Below are 22,178 nucleotides of genomic sequence, written 5' to 3'. Positions count from 1 at the left end.
TTGGCAGTGTCAATCCACGGACCAAACGACAGACAGTTTGTCTACCAAAGGCTCATAGGTGAGGTCTCGTCGATTGGTACTTATATTGGGAAGGTATGAACACAAAAATTGGCCAAGTAACAATCGACGGAAGACAAAGGACGGCCAGTAGACTGACCTACGGCCAGTCGATGGGTCCGTAGATGGTGGCCTGTAGCTGCAGCATTGCGTCAGTTTTATTTAAGGGGTGAATGGAAAATTCACCCAACGTCCTAAACTGACTCTAATATACTTATTTATATACTTTTGGTCATATATAAGTCATCTAACACGTGAATAACCCATCCCAAATCCTCTCTCACGAAATTGAACTTTTCCCTCCAAAAATATTCTCCCTAGAAACCACCATTGTTGGTGAAGCTCAAGAACAGATTGGAGCTTGGATTTCCTTGGATGAATCATCATGTTTTAGAGGTCTTTATGTATATAAAGGTATGGTAATCCTTCATCTCTAAGTAACCTTTCAATTGGACAGTTAATCTCAAGTTTTCGAAGAAGGTTTCATGATCAAAGTTCTTCTTCTTAAACCTAGCCATGGGTGATTTTCTAAAAATGTTTTGAATGATTAAATCATGATGAATTTAAGGTAATGCAGTGGTTTGAACGTGATATTACTCCAATTGCATGATGAACCCATGCTCCTTCCTTAAATTGATTTAGCCCTTCCATGGGCATTGTGATCATGGCTTGTTGTTGATTGAATTGTGATTCTCTTACATTGAATTACTTATATTTACTGTTATTTACGTCAATTGATTATTACTTTATGATGAAGGATCCATGTGGATCCATGTATAAAGATTTAAGCATGCCTATTCTAGCCATCAAAGAAATCACTGTAATGTTGACCTTTTAAGGTATAAAAGTGTAAATCGATAATGTTGTGGTTCGTGTAGCTACTGCCTTAGGATGATCAGTTGGTTGAATTGTGAATATAAATATTGCATGTTATAATTGACGAAATCTTGGTACTAGTTGATCTATGTGCTTCTAAGCTATTAAGTAGTAACTTAAGATTCATTGTAACGTTGCCTTTTTAATGATTTAATGTTGAAATCGATTAGGTGAAGATTCTTATAGATACTGTTTTAGGTTGATGTTATGAATGAATTATGGGTATAAACCCTTAATGATAAAATCCAAGGAACCTTGATAAGGATTAATCTACATGTTTTAACCTTAAAGTTGCTAATGCTATGAACATAATGTGATATCGATTTAGGGTAGATAAAGCATGATTTAGTCTTGATTATTATGGATATACCTACTGACCTAGGTTGATATTTTTGGTATATTATGAGTGTTAATTATGATAAACAAAGTAAAGTATATTAATGAGTGATCTATGACTCTCTACTTTCTAGTATATATTTGATGTCTTGTGTCATGTTATAGTTTGAACTTGTAGCGACTTGTACATAGTTTCTTTATGATTAAAATACATATAGAGACTTCCCTATATATGAATAGTTGATGAACAAGGTGTATTGATCAATGATGATCAAAGGATGAGAAATTGGTAAGAATGATTATCTCTTGTACTTTCCTTATAGTGTTGTAGTTGATGAAGCCTTGTATGGCATTGTGTGGTATGGTCCACTTATGGTGGCGGTGTTTACTTTATTGTCATTATATATGCTTTGACCATGACCTTGAAGGCAAATTGATGAATATATGAATATGTGGGTATGATGATTACACTATGTAAAGTTTATGCCTACTTTCCTATTCTAGTTGTGATCTAGGTGATATGGCTATAGTGTAAGAATGAGAATATCTATATTAGGGTACAGTATTGGTGCTGACGTTGATGATTTAAAATGGTTGATAAATTCCTTACCTATGTACCCCTATGTGAATACATGAATAGCACAAGTTAGGAGCCTTAAAGTATAATATGAAGGTTGTCTTGTCTCCTATGCTTAGTTGTGTTGTGTGGTCTATACTAGAAAGTGTAATGTGGTCCAAGAGGGTGGATGCCTCAATATGTTGTAGATAGCCATTATGTTTTCATGTTGACCAATGTTTACACACACACTCACTTTACATGCATGTTACAAGTAGTATACGTCATGGTGTCTAAATTAAAGGTAGTTCTCATATTCACTAGTTTCTACTACTATGCATGTTAAGATGATGTTTATGAAAGAATGATATGTGCTTCCTTATCTATGATGACTTGATAGGTGTACTAGTATGGGAAAGGGTATGAGACTTTGCCTATGCATTGCACATGTGCACCTTGATAGGATAGTTCTTGTTTTGGTTACTATATGTATGAATATGTATGTATGAACATGTGTGACTTAATGTGTTATGTGAAAGGTTTGCTCACATATATGTATAAACAACATGTATGAAGATCTAGTCAAGAGAGAGGCCTTGAATGGTGTATTCATGTGTACCCTAAACTACATAATGCTTTACATATGCTATGTTCATGTGAAGGGATTCTTTACATGATTTAGGTTGATGAACTCTAATATATGACCTATGATATAAGCATATGATGGGATGACTCTCCTAAACCTATGTTTTATAAAGTAAAAATATAATAAAGCTTTTCAATAAAGGGAACTTAGCTTAGCACCGACTGAACTTGAACATGAGTTTGTGTCCCTTTCTATGGTAGGAAGGTAGGTCACCATAAACCTCATGGGGTGGATAGACTCATGACCCAAAAGGGTATTAGAGTGATGTTTTCATAAGTGAATGACGACAATGCCTAATCTTGACATAAAGAGGGTTTTCACATGTACCCCCAAGTTCCATAAGAATGCTTCCACCATAGGATACTAGCTAGTGGATCCACCTAAAAAGCTATGTCATGTTTGGTTCTACTTTGGCTGGTAGACCACCCTTTTTCAGAGTGGGGTTTTATGACATTTTTATTGAATGTTTAGCATCACATGGTCTATGTCAGTTAAGGCTATAGTTTCCCTAAAGTAAAATGGACAATGGAAGTAAATGACTAGGACCCTAACTAGAATGACTTAAGGGAGGTTACTTAGGATAGGTTTAAGTAATGAACCCATTTAGACATTGCACAAGTAGCTCCTTAGGAAGTTCTAGGAAGGTGTTCTAATACATGTCACTATGTATGTATTCATTATGCATGACATTGTAGTATTTGTCTACTTGTTATGAATATGTGCATGAGATGAGTCTTTATGCATGATTTTGATCTTGTGGACTATATGATGAAGGTCTTGCTTAACATAAATGAAGTGGTCTCCTTTTACTATGTGATATATGACTTGGATGTAAAGCCTTGTGGTCTCATGATAGGTTTACTCAGTATGTGTAGGTTATGGGGCCTTCCATGTACATTGCATTAGTAGACTTAGATGGGGGCATGAGTTAGGTCTAATAAGGTTCTATGTGAATGAAATAAGTATATGTGTATATTGACTAGGAGTTCACTGTAATGTCCTTTTAGTCTTGGCTTAAATATGTCTAAGTTGCATTATACTTCTATGATGGTATGTGTTTACTTGTATAGATTTATGTATGTTTTCTTGTGGCCTTATGGTGATGCATTGCACCTAAGTATCCCTAAAGGGTTACTTGGGAAGTTAATGAACAAAAGAGAAGATGGTTCACTGTTAAGAGAAAAAGCCTTGTTTTAATGTGCCATAAAAATGTAATAAATATTATATATGATCTTATGTGATGTTTAGCATTTTAATTTGTTTATATGAAGTATGTGAATGATATAAATACTATTTTTTTAAAGTATTTATAAAGATTTAATAAAAAAGGCATGAAGTATGATTTCAAGAAATGTCCCTTTTAAATGCATGGTTGCCATATTTAGTGCATTCTTGTACTAATCCCATTCTTATCTAATTTTTTAAAAAAGTGTAGGTTATGGATGCTTAAAGGATGTCTTGAATGGTGAAGATCTTGATAGATGATTCCAAAGCTCAAGGAAAGGAATTCTTAAGTTCAAGGATCTCCTAGTTATGTCTTATTGTAAAATGTCTCAATATTGTATAGTTATGTAATGTGTTTTAAGGGCCGCGTCCCTAACGTATTCTAAAGTTGTTGAGTCTAATATGGAAAAGATATTTAGGGTCTAAATATGCATTACGACTTATCTTTTTATATATATAAGAACTAAATTTTCTAGCATATGATATGCTATGAAAAGTTTTAGATTTTCCGCTAAAGTTACTATGTCAATGCAATAAATGATAACTATGGGATTGCACAAGACCTCCGAGAGGTCAAGTACGCCATGTTGCTTGTAGTGGGTGCTCCCTGGATGTGACAAACGTGGTATTAGGGCACGAGGTGTTAAATGTGGTTTAGGGGTCCAAGAAGTCTCATATTATCACATCTAGTAGAGTCTTGTATCATTGGTGGTGAGTCGCGACACATCAAATGGTACGAGAGTCTATAGGACGATAGAATTTCCCTTCTTCATCATTCTCATATCGTTCCATAGAACTTAACACTATAAGATCTCTCTCTTATGCTTTCTTGTCCGATTGTTTTTTTAGATGTGATTGCTTGGATGAGATTGTTCTCTATGCTTGAGGGAGAAAAAGTGAGTTTAAATGCTTATCTATGTTTTATGGTTTTATGAGTATGTGTGAAGGTGAATTTCGGCATGTTTTGATGATTTGATGCCATTTGTGGGTATATATGAAATTTATGTGAAATAGCATGTTGTATTGAGAAATGTATGTCATGATATAGTTAAAGCATGTTAGAAGTTATTATGGTTAGAATGAGTATCTTTTGGCAATAATGTCTTACTATATGGTTTTGTATGATGGTAGCCTTATGATATGATTTGAACTTGAAATGCTTAGTGACTACCTATGAAAGCATGCTACCGTAAGATTTGGTACTTAAAGGTGTTCAATGTTTCCTTGTGTATACATGTAGTCCTTGATAAGTTTCCTAGTATGGATTGGAGTCTTTTGTATAGACTTGGTCCTAGGTGTGATGATAGTATGCTTGACTCGGTAAAGTTTTGTATCTCATAGTGTCATGCTTTTCCCATAAATTCGCTAAGTGTTGCATTTTTGGAATGCTGAAGCATGCTCCTTGTAATGATAGACAACTTACTGTTTGGAAATCAACTAAATTGTTCTTTGATTATATGTTGTTGAAATTTGTATAGAATTGATGCATATGAGCATGATAATGAATGTAAAAGGAGAATTGCTATTCGCAATGGACAATGAGAGTCGTATGGCATGACAAGTTGTAGAATTGTTTCTAACTTCTTATTGTGTTTTGAGTCCCTTAATGATTGTGGAATTAATGTTTCCCTAGAATTAAGGGTAGTACTCTTATTTTTGTAGGGTGATAATGTGGATTTGTTTTACCTAGAAGTTATCTTACATTAATTTAACAGAAAAGAAAGAGTCCTTAAGGCTAAGTCTCCTCTATTGTTTCGCCTAATGATGTATGACCTTGGTGTTTATGGTATTGTATACAAACCTTATGTGGTTGAATGAGATGACCTGACTTGATAATTGGGGATAAATTGCCTAGATGATAAGGTTTAGAATACCTTGGTATTCCTATGATAACTTATTGTAAATCCTTCTAAAAGTGTAATCACTTTTTATTGATGAAAATAAAGGTTGTTTAGTTAAGATCCTCTTAAGTTTGGATTAAGTTACTCTTAAAATAGGGTTTACGCTAAGTGGGGGATGGTGATTCAGTAGTAAGGTTGTAGAAAATGTCTACCTTGTCCTTCAATTCTTACTTGAACTTAAATCTATTGAATTTCTAGTAAGTTTGTTCATGAATAAGAGTTTTGCATAAAGTATGAATTGCATTACCTTATATGTTTGGTAAGTATTGATTGGCATTACCTTGAAGATATTATGAATGTTCCAAAGTGCATGAAGGAATTTTTTTTATATAAAATCCATGTTTTGTCATGTTGATTTGCATCTAGATATGCTAGTTGTGCATTTGATTTCATGAGATAAGATAAGAAACATGATAATAGTCACTTGTGAGGTGTATGTTTACCTTTATAATGAAAAGTTGAGTCTCTTTAGAATGAAATATGATGAGTCTCTTGAAAACTGTGTGACTTTTATGATTTGGGATGCATACTTGTAGGCTCACTTTTGAAAAATGAAAGCATGTTTAGCTAAGTGCTCATGTGTGTGCCTATGATTTGTGTGATTCTTCTCAAAATATGCTTACGGTGAAGGTGAGTGCTATGTTAGAAAATGATATTTTATGAAATAACTTCCTATTTGTTGTGATGTACTTGGTGTGATATACCACTTAGACTTCACTAGGAAGGAAGCATGAGCATGCCTTGGTTTAAAAGTGGAGAATTTTTCATTTTAAGAGGAAAATTGACCTTGTACTTTACTTAGGTGTGAACTCATGATACGTGTAAGTGTGTTGAGGAGAAGGACCTTCCTCCATGGACGCCACTAATCATGGAATGGTTGAGTATGACCTTCATGGCATTAGGTCTAACTAATGAAGATCTTTGTTGATGTAATTAAGTCAAGTCTATGTGCATTGAAGTATGATTGCTTACTTGTTTTAAGTGTTGTTGAAATATGTGTATGTGTGTCCTTGCAACATGATCTCTTAATGAATTGAGGTGTAATGACCATATTATGATTAGGAGAAGGATGTCCTCCTCTGAACATGATAAGAGCCTTTGTGTTTGAGGCATTAAAGAGTGAGTGAGTAATAGTTTTTCTTGCTTAAGTGCATTCTGTGCTAAAACGATTTTGTGTTGTGAGTGAGTAATACTCTATGATGCATTGAAATCCTTGTTGTGATTAAAGAGCCCTAAGTGTCATTCGAGGACGAATTTTACAAGTGGGGGATATTATAAGACCCCAAAATGAGTTAGGGTTTATAGATCCTAAAATGTTTTTATTAAGTTTATAAGGTCGTAAAATGACTTATAATATGATTTAGAAGCAGTGTGTAAAGTTTGAGGTGATTTGGAAGTCAAACGACAAGGCACGACCAAAACGTTCGACGACTAGTCGCCTATGGGCCTCATGTGTCCATGCATGTTTATATACTGTATGTAATGAGATTATTAAGACTTTAAATGAGTTATAATGATTTTTAATGGTGGTATATATAGTTTCAAGAAGTATGGAGGTCAAACGACCAAGAACGTCCAAGGCGTTCAAAAGATAGTCCTTAAGACGCTCAACGTGTGTATTGATGGAGCCTACCCTGTTTGGAAGAGTTGCAGGTGTTTGATTTGGGTGAAACTTATGTGGATGGTATAAAACTTGTTAAAGGTTGTATTTAAATTGTAAAAATCCGGGTACAACCTCTAAAGGGCCCCGCAAAAGGACCCACAAGAAGGACACAAGGCTGATCGAGACACTTCCTTGGCAGTGTCAATCGACGGACCAAACGACGGCCAGTTGATCAACCAACGGCCCATAGGCTAGGTATCATTGATTGGTAATTATCTTGGGCAGTTCTCAACCCAAAAATTGGCCAAGTACCAATCGACAGAAGACAAAGGACGGCCAGTAGACTTACCTACGGCCAGTCGATGAGTCCGTCGATGGTGTCCTGTAGCTGCAACATTGCGTCTGTTTTATTTGAGGGGTGAATGGTAAATTCACCCCACGTAATAACCTTACTCTAATATGTTTATTTAAATGCTTTTGGGTGTATATAAGTCATCTCACATGCGAAGAACCCATTCCAAATGATTTCCCACGAAATTGAACCTTTCCCTCAAAAAATATTCTCCCTAGAAACAACCATTGTTGGTGAAGCTCAAGAACAGATTTGAGCTTGGATTTCCTTGGATTAATCATCAAGTTTTAGAGTTCTTCATGTATATAAAGATATTGTAATCCTTCATCTCTAAGTAACCTTTCACTTGGAGAGTTAATCTCATGTTTTCAAAGAAGGTTTCATGATCAAAGTTCTTCTTCTTCAATCTAGCCTTGGGTTCTTTCTAAAAACATTTTAAATGATTAAATCATGATTAATTGAAGTTAATACAGTTCTTTGAACGTTATTTTACTCCAATTTCATGATGAACCCATGATCCTTCATTAAATCGATTTAGCCCTTGCATGGGCATTGTGATCATGGTTTGTTCTCGATTGAATTGTGATTCTCTTACGTTGAATTTCATATATTTACTGTTATTTATTTGAATTTATTATGATTTGATGATGAAGGATCCATGTGAATCCATGTATGAAGATTTAAGCATGCCTAGCCTAGCCATCAATCAAAACACTGCAATGTTGACCTTTTAAGGTATAAAAGTGTAAATCGATTATGTTGTGGTTCTTGTAGATACTGCATTAGGATGATAAGTTGGTTGAATTGTGAATATAAATATGGTATGATCATATTAAATAAATCTTGGTACTAGTTGATCTATGTGCTTCTAAGCTATTAAGTAGTAACTTAGGATTCACCGTAACGTTGCCTTTTCAATTATTTAATGTTGAAATCGAATAGGTGAAGATTCTTATAGATAATGTTTAGGTGATGTTATGAATGAATTATGGGTATAAACCCTTAATGATCTAATCAAAGGAACCTTGATAAGGATTAATCTACATGTTTCAACCTTAAAGTTGCTAATGCTATGAACATAATATGATATCGATTTAGGGTAGATGAAGAATGATTTAGTCTTGATTATTATGGCTATAGCTACTGCCCTAGGTTGGTATTATTGGTATATTATGATTGTTAATAATGATAAACAAAGTAAAGTATATTAATGAGTGATCTATGACTCTCTACTTTCTAGTATGTATGTGATGTCTTGTGTCATGTTATAGTATGATCTTGTAGCGACTTCTACATGGTTTCTTTATGATTAAAATACATATAATTACTTCCCTATATATTAATTGTTGATGAACAAGGTGTATTGATCAATGATGATCAAAGGGAGAGAAATAGGTAAGAATGTCTATCTCTTCTACTTTCCTTATAGTATTGTAGGTTATAAAGTCTTTTATGGCATTGTGTGGTATGGTCCACTATGTGGAGGTGTTTACTTTATTGTCATTATATATGTGTTGACCATGGACTTGAAGGCTAATTGATGAATATATGAATATGTGGTTATGATGATTACACTATGTGAAGTTTATGCCTACTTTCCTATTCTAGTTGTGATCTAGGTTGTATGGCTATTGTGTAAGCATGAGTATAACTATATTACGCTAAAGTATAGGTTCTGCCATTCATGAGTTAAAATGGTTAATAAATCTCTTGCCTATGTACCCCTATATGAATGCATGAATTGCACAAGTTAGGAGCCTTAAAGTATAATATGAAGATTGTCTTGTCTCCTATGCTAAGTTGTTTTGTGTTGTCTATACATGAAAGTGTAATGTGGTCTAAGAGGGTGGCTGCATCAATATGTTGTTGTTAGTCATTATGTGATGATGTTGACAAATATACACACACACTCACTTTACATGCATGTTACAAGTAGTATAGGTCATGGTGTATAAATGAAAGGTAGTTCTCATATTCACTAGTGTCTACTACTATGCATGTTAAGATGATGTTTATGAAAGAATAATATGTGTTTCCTTATCTATGATGACTTGATAGGTGTCCTATTATGGGAAAGGGTATGAGACTTTGCCTATGCATTGCACATGTGCACCTTGATAGGGTAGTTCTTGTTTTGGTTACTATATGTATGAATATGTATGAATATGTATGTATGTACATGTGTGACTTAATGTGTTATGTGAAAGGTTTGCTCACATATATGTATAAACACACATGTATGAATATCTAGTCAAGAGAGGGGCCTTGAATGGTGTATTCATGTGTACCCTAAACTACATAATGCTTTACATATGCTATGTTCATGTGAAGGGATTCTTTACATGATTTTGGTTGATGAACTCTAATCTATGACCTATAAGTTAAGCATATGATGGGATGACTCTCGTAAACCTATGTTTTATAAAGTAAAAATATAATAAAGCTTTTCAATAAAGGGAACTTAGCTTAGCACAGAGTGAACTTGAACATGAGTCTGTGTCCCTTTCTATGGTAGGAAGGTAGGTCACCATAAACCTCATGGGGTGGATAGCCTCATGACCCAAAAGGGTATTAGAGTGATGTTTCCATAAATGAATAACTACAATGTATAATCTTTGCATATAGAGGGTTTTCACATGTACCCCCAAGTTCCATAACGTTGCTGCCACCATAGGATACTAGATAGTGGATCCACCTAAAGAGCTATGTCATGTTTGGGTCTACTTTGGCCTGTAAGCCACCCTTTTTCGATGTGGGGTTTTATGACAACAGATTCCATGTTTAGCATCACATGGTTGATGTCAGTTAAGGCTATTGTTTCCCCAAAGTAAAATTGACAATGGAAGTAAATGACTAGGACCCTGACTAGAATGATTTGTGGGAGGTACTTAGGATAGGTGTAAGTAAGGAACCCATCTAGACATTGCACAAGTATCTGTTTAGGAAGTTCTAGGAAGTTTTCTCAAACATGTCACTATGTATGTGTTCTTTATGCATGACATTGTAGTATTTGTATACTTGTTATGAAGAGATTCATGATATGAGTCTCTATGCATGATTTTGATCTTTTGGACTATATCATGAAGGTCTTGCTTGACATAAATGAAGTGGTATCGTTTTACTATGTGATATATGACTTGTATGTAAAGGCGTGTGGTCTCATGATAAGCTTACTAAGTATGTATGAGGTTATGGGGCCTTACATGTACATTGCACTAGTAGACTTAGATTTGGGGAATGAGTTAGGTCTTATAAGGTTCTATGTGAAGTAAAATAAGTATATGTGCATATTGACAAGGAGTTCACTGTAATTTCTTTTTAGTCTTGTCTTAAATATGTCTAAGTTGCATTATACTTCTATGATGGTCCCATGTGTTGCCTTTTATAGATTGTATGTATGTTTTCTTGTGTCCTTAAGGTTATGCATTGCACCAAGTATCACTAAAGAGTTACTTGGGAAGTTAATGAACCAAGGAGAAGATGGTTCACTGTTAAGAGAAAAAGGGCTTACTGTAATGTGCCTTAAAATGCAATAAATTCTATATGTGATCTTATGTGATGTTTGGACTTTGAATATGTTTATATGAAGTATGTGAATGATATAAATAATATTGTTGAAAGGTTTTATAAAGATTTACTCAAAAAGGTATGAAGTATGATTTCAAGAAAATGTCCCTTTTGAATGCATGTTGTTGCATGGTTCCCATACCTAGTGCATTCTTGTACTAATCCCATTCTTCTCTACTGTTTACACAAAGTGTATGTTATGGATGCTTAAAGTATGTCTTGAATGGTGAAGAGTTTGATAGATGATTCCCAATCTCAATGAAAGGAATTCTTAAGTTCAAGGATATCCTACTTATGTCTTTACAGTAAAGTGTCTCAATATTGTATAGTTATGTAGCGTGTTTTGAGGGTTTTGTCCCTAACGTATTCTAAATTCGTTGAGTCTAATATGAAAAAGATACTTAGATTCTAAATATGTATTACGACTTATGTTTTTATATATATAAGATGTAAAGTTATAGCATATGATGTGCCATGAAAAGTTTCAAAATTTTCCGCTAAATTTACTATGTCAATGCGATGAATGATAACTTTAGGCTTGTACAAGACCTCCGAGAGATCAAGTACGCCATGTTGCTTCTAGGGGGTGCTCCCCGGTTGTGACATACTGATTGTATAAAGCATGTATGTGGCTCTCTTTACGTTGATGTATGGTCTATGACCAAATTGCTAATCATGTTAGATGTTTATGAGATGCAAAAATATTTGAAGACTATATTCTATCTTATATGTATACTTATGTGCAATAAGAGTAGAAAGCTATGTAAACTTCCTATATGAAGGGTCTATGTATACTATATATATGTGTGTGTGTGTGTGTGTGTGTATGTAAGGTCTATGTAAACCTCCAAGTATATGAAATGAAAAGTTATAAAGTTTCCTCTAAATTTGACCTATGAATGTAATTATGTGAACTAAGAGGCTGGTCTTAGTACTCAAAGAGGACGACAACGCCGGTTACGTCAAGGGCTAAGAGGAAAAGTAGAGATTATATGAGGGCAAGATCTTTTGAGGAGTTCCTTCAAAGAATAAGCTTGAGATACAAGACAAGCCTAGATTTAGGAAGCGGGTTTCTAATCAAGTTCCATCCAGGTTCCCTAAGGCTCGTGATGATAAGGTGACTAAACCTAGAGCCTAAAAGGGAAGGAGTGGAAACTCACCAAATGGGAAGCCTACATGTTCCAAGTGTGGAAAGGGTTATTTTGGTGAATTCTTGGTTGGAATGGACAATTTTTTTGGTTGTGGAAAGAGTGGCCATAAGGTTAGGGATTCCCTAATATAAAGGGGCAAGAAAATGGTGGTCAATCTCAAGCAAGTGGTTCAAATGAGGCTCCAAAGAAAAACCACTTCTATGCTCTCCGCTCTAGGGCTGAGCAAGAGACTTATGCTGACGTGGTGACCGGTATGTTGAAGGTCTTCTCTATTGATGTATATGCCTTACTTGACCCCGGTGCTACTTTATCATTTGTTACCCCTCTAGTTACTAAAAAGTTTGACATTTTGCCCGATATTTTGCATGAACCTTTTTTAGTGTCTACTTCGTTGGGTGAGTCGGTTGTTACAAAAAGGGTGTATAGTAATTGTCCTTAATGTTTACCAATTGAGTTTCTAATGTTGAACTAATAGAGCTTGATTTCTTGATTTTGATATTATATTGGGTATGGATTGGTTGCATGCTTTCTTTACCACTATTGATTGTAGAACGAGAATGGTGATGTTTAACTTTCCAAATAAACCCGTTGTAGAGTGGAAGGGGAAAATTATATTCCTAAAGTTCGTATCATCTCTTGCCTAAAATCATGCAAAATGATCTCTAAAGGTTGTCTACACCATATTGTAGGAGTCCAAGATCTAGACTTCGAAATTCCTCCCTTTGAGTTGATCCCCATAGTGAGTAAATTTTCGGAGGTCATTCCTAATGACCTTCCCAGTATTCCTCACAAACGAGAAATTGATTTCGGTATCGATTTGCTACTGGATATAAATCTCATTTCAATTCCTCTTTATCCGATGGCTCCATCTGAATTGAAAGAGTTGAAGGATCAACTCAAAGATTTACTAGACAAAGGCTTCATTAGACCTAGTATTTCCCCATGGGGTGCTCCGGTTTTGTTTGCGAAGAATAAGGATGGGTCCTTAAGAATGTGTATTGATTATCGTCAATTAACAAAGTCACAATCAAGAACAAGTATCCTCTCCCTCGGATTGACGACTTGTATGATCAACTCCAAGATGCAAACTACTTTTCTAAGATTGACTTGAGATTGGGGTATCACCAACTTAGGGTGAGAGGTGAGGATATACCAAAGACGGCATTTCGGACTACATATGGTCATTATGAATTCTTAGTAACGTCCTTTGGTCTCACTAATGCTCCCGTGGCGTTTATGGACCTAATGAATAGGGTGTTTCAAAGTTACCTAGATTCATTTGTCATTTTCTTCATTGACGACATCTTGGTATATTCCAAAAATAAGGCTGATCACATGAACCATTGTAGGGTGGTGTTGCAAGTACTTTAAGAACATCAATTGTTTTCCAAGTATAGAAAATGTGAGTTTTGGTTGAGGTCGGTGACATTTCTTGGTCATATCATCTCTAGTGAGAGAGTTGAGGTTGATCCAAGGAAAACGAAAGCGGTGAAAAATTGTCCTAGACCATTGACTCCAACTGACATTAGGATTTTCTTGGGTTTAACGGGTTATTATTGGAGGTTTGTGGATGGTTTTGCGTCCATTGCATCTTCTTTGACTACTTTGACCCAAAAGTGTAAGAAATTTGAGTGGTCAGAGGCATGTGACAGAAGTTTTCAAATGTTGAAAGATAGGCTCACTTCTGCTTCGGTGTTGACTTTATCGGAGGGTACAAAGGGTTTTGTTGTGTATTGTGACGCATACCGAATGGGTTTAAAGCATGTGCTTATGCAACATGGGAAGGTGATAGCCTATGCTTCTAGGCAACTTAAGGTGCATGAGAGAAACTATCCAACTCATGACCTTGAGTTAGCAGCCGTGGATTTGCCTTGAAAATGTGGAGGCATTACATGTATGGTGTCCAATGTGTATTCCGATCATAAGAGTCTCCAATATGTTTTTACCCAAAAGATATTTGATCAACTCCAAGGTGAGAAATACTTTTAAAAGATTGACTTGAGATCGGTATATCACCAACATAGGGTGAGAGGTGAAGATATTCCAAGACGGTGTTTCGAACTAGATATGGTCCTTATGAGTTCCTAATTATGTCGTTTGGATTGACTAATGTCCTGGCGGTGTTTATGGATCTCATGAATAGGGTTCTTCAAAAATATCTTGATGCATTTGTGATTGTCTTTATTTATGATATATTAGTGTATTCAAAGAGCGAGGGTGATCATATGGTGCATTTGAGAGTTGTTTCATAAGTACTTAAGGAGCATCAACTATTTGCCAAGCATAGAAAATGTGAGTTTTGGTTGAGGTCAGTAGTGTTTCTTGGTCATATCATCTCTAGTGAAGGGGTAGAGGTGGATCCGAGAAAGACCAAAGTGAATTAGAATTGGACTACACCTTTGACTCCACCCGACATTAGGATCTTCTTGGGTCTTGCGGGTTATTATAGAAGGTTTGTTGATGGGTTTGCGTCCATTGCTTATCCATTGACGACCTTGACTCAAAAGAATGTGAAATTTGAGTGGTCGGAGGCATGTGAAAGAAGCTTCCAAATGTTGAAAGATAGGCTTACTTATGATATGCTAAAATTACACCTCCCTAAAGAAGTATAAGCGGTCGCATCAAGCAAAGAACCCAACTAGTAAGCCGGGGTCGGTCCCACGAGGAAAATGGTTCAGACTTAACACCAATGTACAATTACTTCTATTTAGTCAAGTTCTATCCGAAAATAGGTAATTAAAGGGGAGGGGATTTTTTGAAACAAAATTCGTTAATATCTCTAAGTAAAACAAGTAACGGGAGTAAATATATAGTTTTTATCAAGTTGAGAGAAACTAGGGTGTATGTATTCCCCATCGGTTCATAACATCGTATTCCTAGATATAACAATTCTTCCCTAGTGTTTTGATGCAAACTGATAAGTTAGGTATGTCTAAATCCTTGGTCCTGCATTTAGAGAATTTCACCCCGTACCTTGGTCTGGCTACGTCTATATAAGCTACTAACCCTTACCTTTACTTCATGTTAAGCATCATATTCTATGTATGTCTTAGTTATTACTTTGCACCAATCGACACTAGCCTATTAGATAGTATCCCACTAATTCTTTGTTGATAGTTCTTTTCTTATTACTACCTCCTTTGTCCGGTAAGAATCAACAAGGCTAGTTCTAACGCATGCATTCGTTAAAAAGACTTATAAATGAAAGAATTATCAATACATGCAATAACCTCTTTGAGAATTGTCATTAAGCTAGGTTTACTTTGTTAATCACTCATGGTTCCCATGATCCTAGTTGTGGATTTAGTTACTCATGCATCTAAGAACATAATTCACAGTTGTTAAACATAAAACATGAACTTACATTGACAATTCGATGAAAATCCAGAAAACCCACTTGAAATAACAAGATAAAACTTGAAAACCAAATTTGGAAACTGAATCCTAATTATAGAAAAAATTGTCCTAAATTAAAAGGAATTAAAATAAGGAAAATTTGTCCAGAAAACGCGGCTTTAATCGATGACCCCCAGAGACGGACCGTCGACTGTCTCTGTCAGTCCAGATTTAGAATCTTTTTTCATCCTTCGGATATGATCTCTGAATCAATTGACGGACCAACATCATGGGCCATTGATGCATCTACGGTCCAACGATGCCTTCTGTCGCTCCATACTTAGAATGTCTCCAACTTCGGGTACTAGCACTATCTCTAATCTCATCGACGATTCAAAAGAACGGTACGACGATCCTTTCCGTAGTCCCAAATTTGGTCTGAATTTGATTTTTCTCCAATTGCCTGAACTTCAATTGACAGTCACCATCTACGGACCATCAATGGCCTTCGTGGGTCCCTTTTACAGTTTATTTCAACTGCCTTCTGCGTTTTATTTCTGGACATCATTCCTGTATAACAAACATAAATACATGTTAAAAACTACAACAAAACGGCTCTAGACACACACAAATCTTAAGGAAAAAGCATTGAAAACACAGTGAAACCACGGTACATCAACACCCTCAACTTAAATTCGTTGTTTGTCCCCAAGCGACGCACTATGACTCAAAACATCACTTTGTACAAAAGCATACTCTTTTAAGCTTTCACAATCACATGGCTTTCAATCCCAACTTTTTCTTTCATTTAGTGCATGCTTATGCTCTTAGTTTCGACAAGATAACTTATGTGGATCAGTCAATGTCACTAACTCACCATCCACCGATACCTCTACTATTTTCCCTCTCACCAAGGTACCAACTTTCTGACATTGCAACTAGTGCCCTCACTTCAAAAGAAATCCTCATTTTTGACACAGTGATTTTAACATTGGGTAGATTGATCTGTATTCAACACTCACACTCAAAAACAAGTTCATAGATAGCCAGTACTTATCGCGATAGGTTTTCCCTTATTTTTACTGCTTAAGTTCACCACACTAGACTTCTCGGATCACGATAGGACTTTTTTGGCTTGTGATGTAGACTCGGGGTCAGGTATGGTACATATAGGTACATTTTAATGACTTTTTGTCCTACTTGACATTACGGCCAAGCTTCCTAGCTCTTTCATTGTCTTTTATTCCCTACTTTTCTCCTCTTTTCATCTTTGTCTTGCTTTTCCCTTTCTTCTTTGTGGATGTGACTCTTACCTCATTTTTTAAGCTTATTTTCTTTATTTTTTTCATTTCAAATCATCTTTTATTTCATTCTTTTTTTTAATTGATACTTTTACTGAGTCACATCTTTTGCTCATTCTCCATTGTCTTTTCCACCCTAACTCTTTACAGACAAAATTTTGGGTCATTACTTATAATAGTTACCCTCAACTTATGGTTTTGCGATGAGTCGAGATACACATTACCCAATGTTGTGTCAAGGCCAAGACCAGCTCAGTTTCTATATTATCCACCCTCAACTTAGGCTTTTTACCTAGGTCGAGGTGCACATGTCCAAGGAGGGACTAGGTCCAACACATTAAATCCATGGAAAGTGAGTTGGTGAAGAAAATAATGATCTATTATAGGCTCAATATATTTGGATCAGAAAGGGATAAAACTTTCATTTGGTCACTTCATTTTAGGCTAGATGTTTGCTAATTCGAACAAGGGCCTACGATCCTTTCCTAGTTGTCTAACATAGATTCCTTGTTCATGACCAATCGGGCATGTTATAGCTTGGTACCAATATTTGAACATTTATAATCCTCACACTCTATTGACACTTCATTTCCCTATCATATTATCAGATTTCCCAGTTTAGGCTTGAGTTTGAGTGTCATGCAGTGGGTGCCAGTCTATGTCATGATCAGAGCCAACACATTCAACTTATTTTCACCTATTCATGCAAGCATTTTCTTAGGACGGGATATCATTCATACTTAGCCATCATGCTTCATTTTTTCGTGTTTTTATACTTTGTACAAGTCACGACATGCCGGTTCCACAATAAATTAAATAGTCTCTTGAGGGAAAAGAACCTAGGCAAGGAAACCCAAAGAGAGGATCGTGAGTAATGTTACTCAGACTTCAACCTAACATTCACTTTCAATTTACCCCACCCTCAACAAAATATCATGCAATTGTCCCCAATGCATTATGAAATATAAAGATAGGGTGGTAAGTGAAGCAAAACTAAGGCGCATAACGCTGACGATCAATAAGTAGGCGGGTCTGATTTCTTGAAACCCAAACCATCAGTAAGAGGGCCACCCTCAGTGGTTCCCATTGCAATCTATGCACCATTAATGGTGCTCCTCTCACTGGTCTCCATTCCAGAACTAGACGCCCCAACCGCAACCTCTCAATCCCTCATCTAACAGGTCTCATCATCAATCAAATAGGCTCTCCTCACAGACTCAAGGTTCCTCTTGGAACAAACACGTGGCTCAGGCGGTGGCTTAGTAGGGGTTCTGAATAATGCAGCAAGCACATCGTCCTCCGCTAGCTCGAAAGGTGCAGTCTCAGGCTCAGTCCCCCTCATCTCCAGAATATTGTGTACATCTACCAGTAAACTGCCCACAACCTCCTGAAATGTAGTCAATTCATAGTGGGGGATGGCGTGCAAGACCATGCAACTCAAATACATCAAGGCGCTGGTGCACCGCCTGAATGTTCTGCTCCATTTGCTAGCCACCCTCTTCTCAATCTGGTCCTCAGCCTCAGCAATGGACTTTTGCATCCAAGGTTTTATTTGATGAAGCAGGGTCGCCATCTGGGCATCTAACTTCTAGACCCTCGCCAAAGGGACCAGTGCTGCAGATGGTAGAGTCGCCAGAAGGACTAGGTGCTCTACTAGCAGCATGGGCGGCCTCTGCCGGGGTGGTATCACTGGGCTCTAAAGTGGCAGGGGCAGCCCCTTGATCTAACTCTACCGTGTCCACCAAGTTCTCACTCAGTGGCTGCAACTCAACTCTTAGCCCTCTTCGTGGTGCTATTTTATTTGCCTCATCCCTGATGAGACCTATATCAATTGTCCCACCCGTAGTGCGGAGTGTATCACAGTGCCAAAAGGTCACTATAACATCCCAGCATAGATGGAAGATCAGACACACGAATGGGTATATAATGTAGGACTTGAAAGCCCTCTCATGTATCACCGTGATCAACAGCTTCGCGAAGTTGATCTCCAACCTTCAACCAAGGGTGCTACCAGTACCGCTCTATCACAACTAAGAATATTATCTGCTGCTATCGGAGTTTGGCGGTGGCGGAGTAATAGCCAGAAGAACTTGGATGTGAAAGTGAGTCTAACACCCAATCTGCCCCCTCACCGTCAATGGATAGTTGTTGAGCAAGCCACCTCTTACCTGCCTCTCTCTACGTTACGGTCCTCTAAAACTGGCCACCTTTTACCAAATCTCACCTGTAATCAAACTCCGGAGTCAAGAGTGACCTAGTAATATCAGTGGAAGTATCATACATGAAATGGCGGATGGCGACCAGAGAAATATCCACCTGGCAGCCCTACACTAGCAGCGTGGTGAGCAGGTCCTTCTTGGCATGTCTCTTCCGCTTATCCAAAGAACCTGTGAGAGTCTCCACATATGAGGCATAGAACTCTCAAACAATCTCCTCGTTATACGACCCTAGACTCCTAGCCATCCAATTGATCCTATGGCGGGTGAATAATATGTGCACATCAGTGACTGTGTGAAGACACCCTGTAAGAACCTTACGCTCGACCGTTACCAGTCGCGTCATCACCCCCTTGTTATTTAGAAACTTGGCGTCCTTGTAGATCTGATACTGACCATCTACACACCACCGTTTTGGCTCCTCAGCAACCGGTGCAACGACATCTGTCTGGGTGCCGGGACAGACACTGAGCTAGCAGCCTCATCAAATGAGGCTTGGAGGGCAGGTTCCTCTGATTGAGTGGCTCTATCTAATGCAGAATCGAAGGCAGTGGCCTCATTCAACCCCGAAGAGTGGGCAGACTTTGATGCAGATGCAGCGTCGAAGCCAGATGCTCTTTCAGAATCTGAGGAAGACCCAAATGTTGTGTCAGTCAGTGTGCGCTCATCATCAGACTGGGAGGCAGTGACTACGTTGGAAACAACCTTATGGGGGGTACCCCGGGTAGCTCGTGCAGCTGGTATAGGGGTTCTGGTGCCTGGGGACATACTCGAGATCCCTCTCATTGCCGGAAGTGGAAATTATCCGACGGGTTGGTGCCACGGACTTGGACCTACCCCTGGAATAAACATGTCCAGTTTGGGAGACATATGTACCTGTAAAGTAGTTGTTAGTCTCATAGAACTCATACTACACACTCGAAACAAACAAAACGAAGAAAGGGAACAAAAAACTCATTCTTTTTCAGACCTGCACTATTGGTTGACGGGCACTATCGACGGGCAGTCGATGAATCGATGGGCCGTCGATAGGGTTGGTGAATTGACACTTAGAATTTATTCAAGTTACTCAAATCTTTAGACCTTTCAGTTCAAAATGAAGGACGTGCAGAAGGTTGGTCAATTGACACTTTCGTCGTCTAACACTTAGCATAATTTTGAAAATCACACAAAACAACTAGTCTGAATGAAACGACGGACCTGCAGAACGTCCTGTCGATAAATCGATGGACCGTAGTCCACTTCCGTTGTCTCAGACTTAGACATATTTGGGGTGGTCCAATCGACGGTCCATTTACGGGGTCTCGTGCTGGTGGCCTGAGACAAATTTCAGGTAATGTTTCGAATTCTATATTTGGAAACTTTTAGACCCAAACAAGTTTACACAACACATAACAAGAAGCAAAAGACGATTTCTTCATTCCTAGAGTTTCGATTTCATAAGATTCATGCTCTTATTCATTCATGTTACAAAACCCTAAGTCGGAAAGTCATCATACTACCACAAACACATTTTAAAAATATCTCCTAACAACCCAATCACTTTCTAGCATTCCAATGGACATTTTACACAATTTTAAACAAGCAAAATCAAACAATTGTGTCCCTCAATCAAGACCCACTTTCGAATTTTTATTCCAACAGTGTATGAACGAGAATTCATAAAACAAAGGGAGTCAAAATATCTTATGATCCTAGTAGAGTTAATGAGAGAGTGATCCTTTCAACATCCTACGTTCCCGACTTGAACACCAACCGAAAAAGCAATGGGAACAAAGGAGAATTTTTGGAAAAAAAAGGGTTTGTGAAATTTGGGAGTTTGGAAAGAATCTGATGGTTATGGAAGGGGGAATGTGATTTTCTATGAGAAAGAAAGGAAATAAGGGAAAAAGAAATGGTTGGGGAAAGAATTTGAAAAGATTTTGGAGGCGAATGAACGGTTTCAACTTTTAATATTACCGGTTGGGTCAGGTCGGGTCAATAGTTCTTTAGACCGACAAAACTTAGTCGACGGATTGTCGACTGGTACCGTCGATGGACACAAGACTTAGAAATATTTCAAGAAATACCTTGGATCTACGGACACCAACGACAGTAGTTAATGGAACGACAGTCCATCGATGTGGTCCATAGATATGTGCAGCAGACCATTTTCTATAGAACTTTAGTTTTGGTCCCTGCACATGGAACACCCATTAAGATATTTTCTTTTATTTTTCTTAACACTTTTGAGACACAGACCCTAAAATAATCTCTATCAAAAACTAATAAAAAAATAAAGCATGAGGATGAGCAAAATAAAATGAAACAAGAAAATGCGACAATTCCTACAAAAAAACTATTGTTGGCTAGAGGATACACCTTTGGTTGCCTCTGAAGAAGCGCTTGATTTAACGTCGCGGCACGATGCAAGATGCTTGATTACTCAGACTTCATCAAGGTAATATGCCTCAACAACTTCATGGACACTCTCCGCGTGCTCCAGGTAGATCTTTATCCTTTATACGTTGATGGTGAACTTTTCACCCTCTTCATTCTCCAACTCAACCGATCCATGTGGAAACACTTTAGTTATAAGGAATGGACCCGTCCACTTGGACTTGAGTTTGCCCAGAAACAAGCATAGCCTAGAGTTGAATAGAAGCACAAAGTCCCCAACCGCAAATTCTCTCTTTTCAATGTTTTGATGATGGTACTTCTTCATCTTCTCTTTGTATATGGCTGAACTTTCACACGTTGTTAGGCGAAACTTACAAGCTCATTTAACCCATTAAGTCTCTGTTCCACCGCTTCATTCCAATCCATCTTCAATTTCTTCGTTGCCCACATTGATTTGTGATGTAACTCGACCGGCAAGTGACAATCCTTCCCATAAACAAGTTGGTATGCATACATACCAATGGGAGTCTTTTATGTTGTCCGGTAGGTCCAAAGAGCGTCATCAATCCTACTTGACCAATCTGTTCAATTAGCACTTACCTTTTTTGGACAAAATTTGCTTGATCTCTCAATTTGAAACCTCAACTTACCCGCTAGTCTGTGGATAATAAGGCGTG

The sequence above is a fragment of the Solanum pennellii genome, chromosome 11 (assembly GCF_001406875.1).
Source record: "Solanum pennellii chromosome 11, SPENNV200".
Lineage (NCBI taxonomy): Eukaryota > Viridiplantae > Streptophyta > Magnoliopsida > Solanales > Solanaceae > Solanum > Solanum pennellii.
This window is presented reverse-complemented; position numbering follows the sequence as displayed.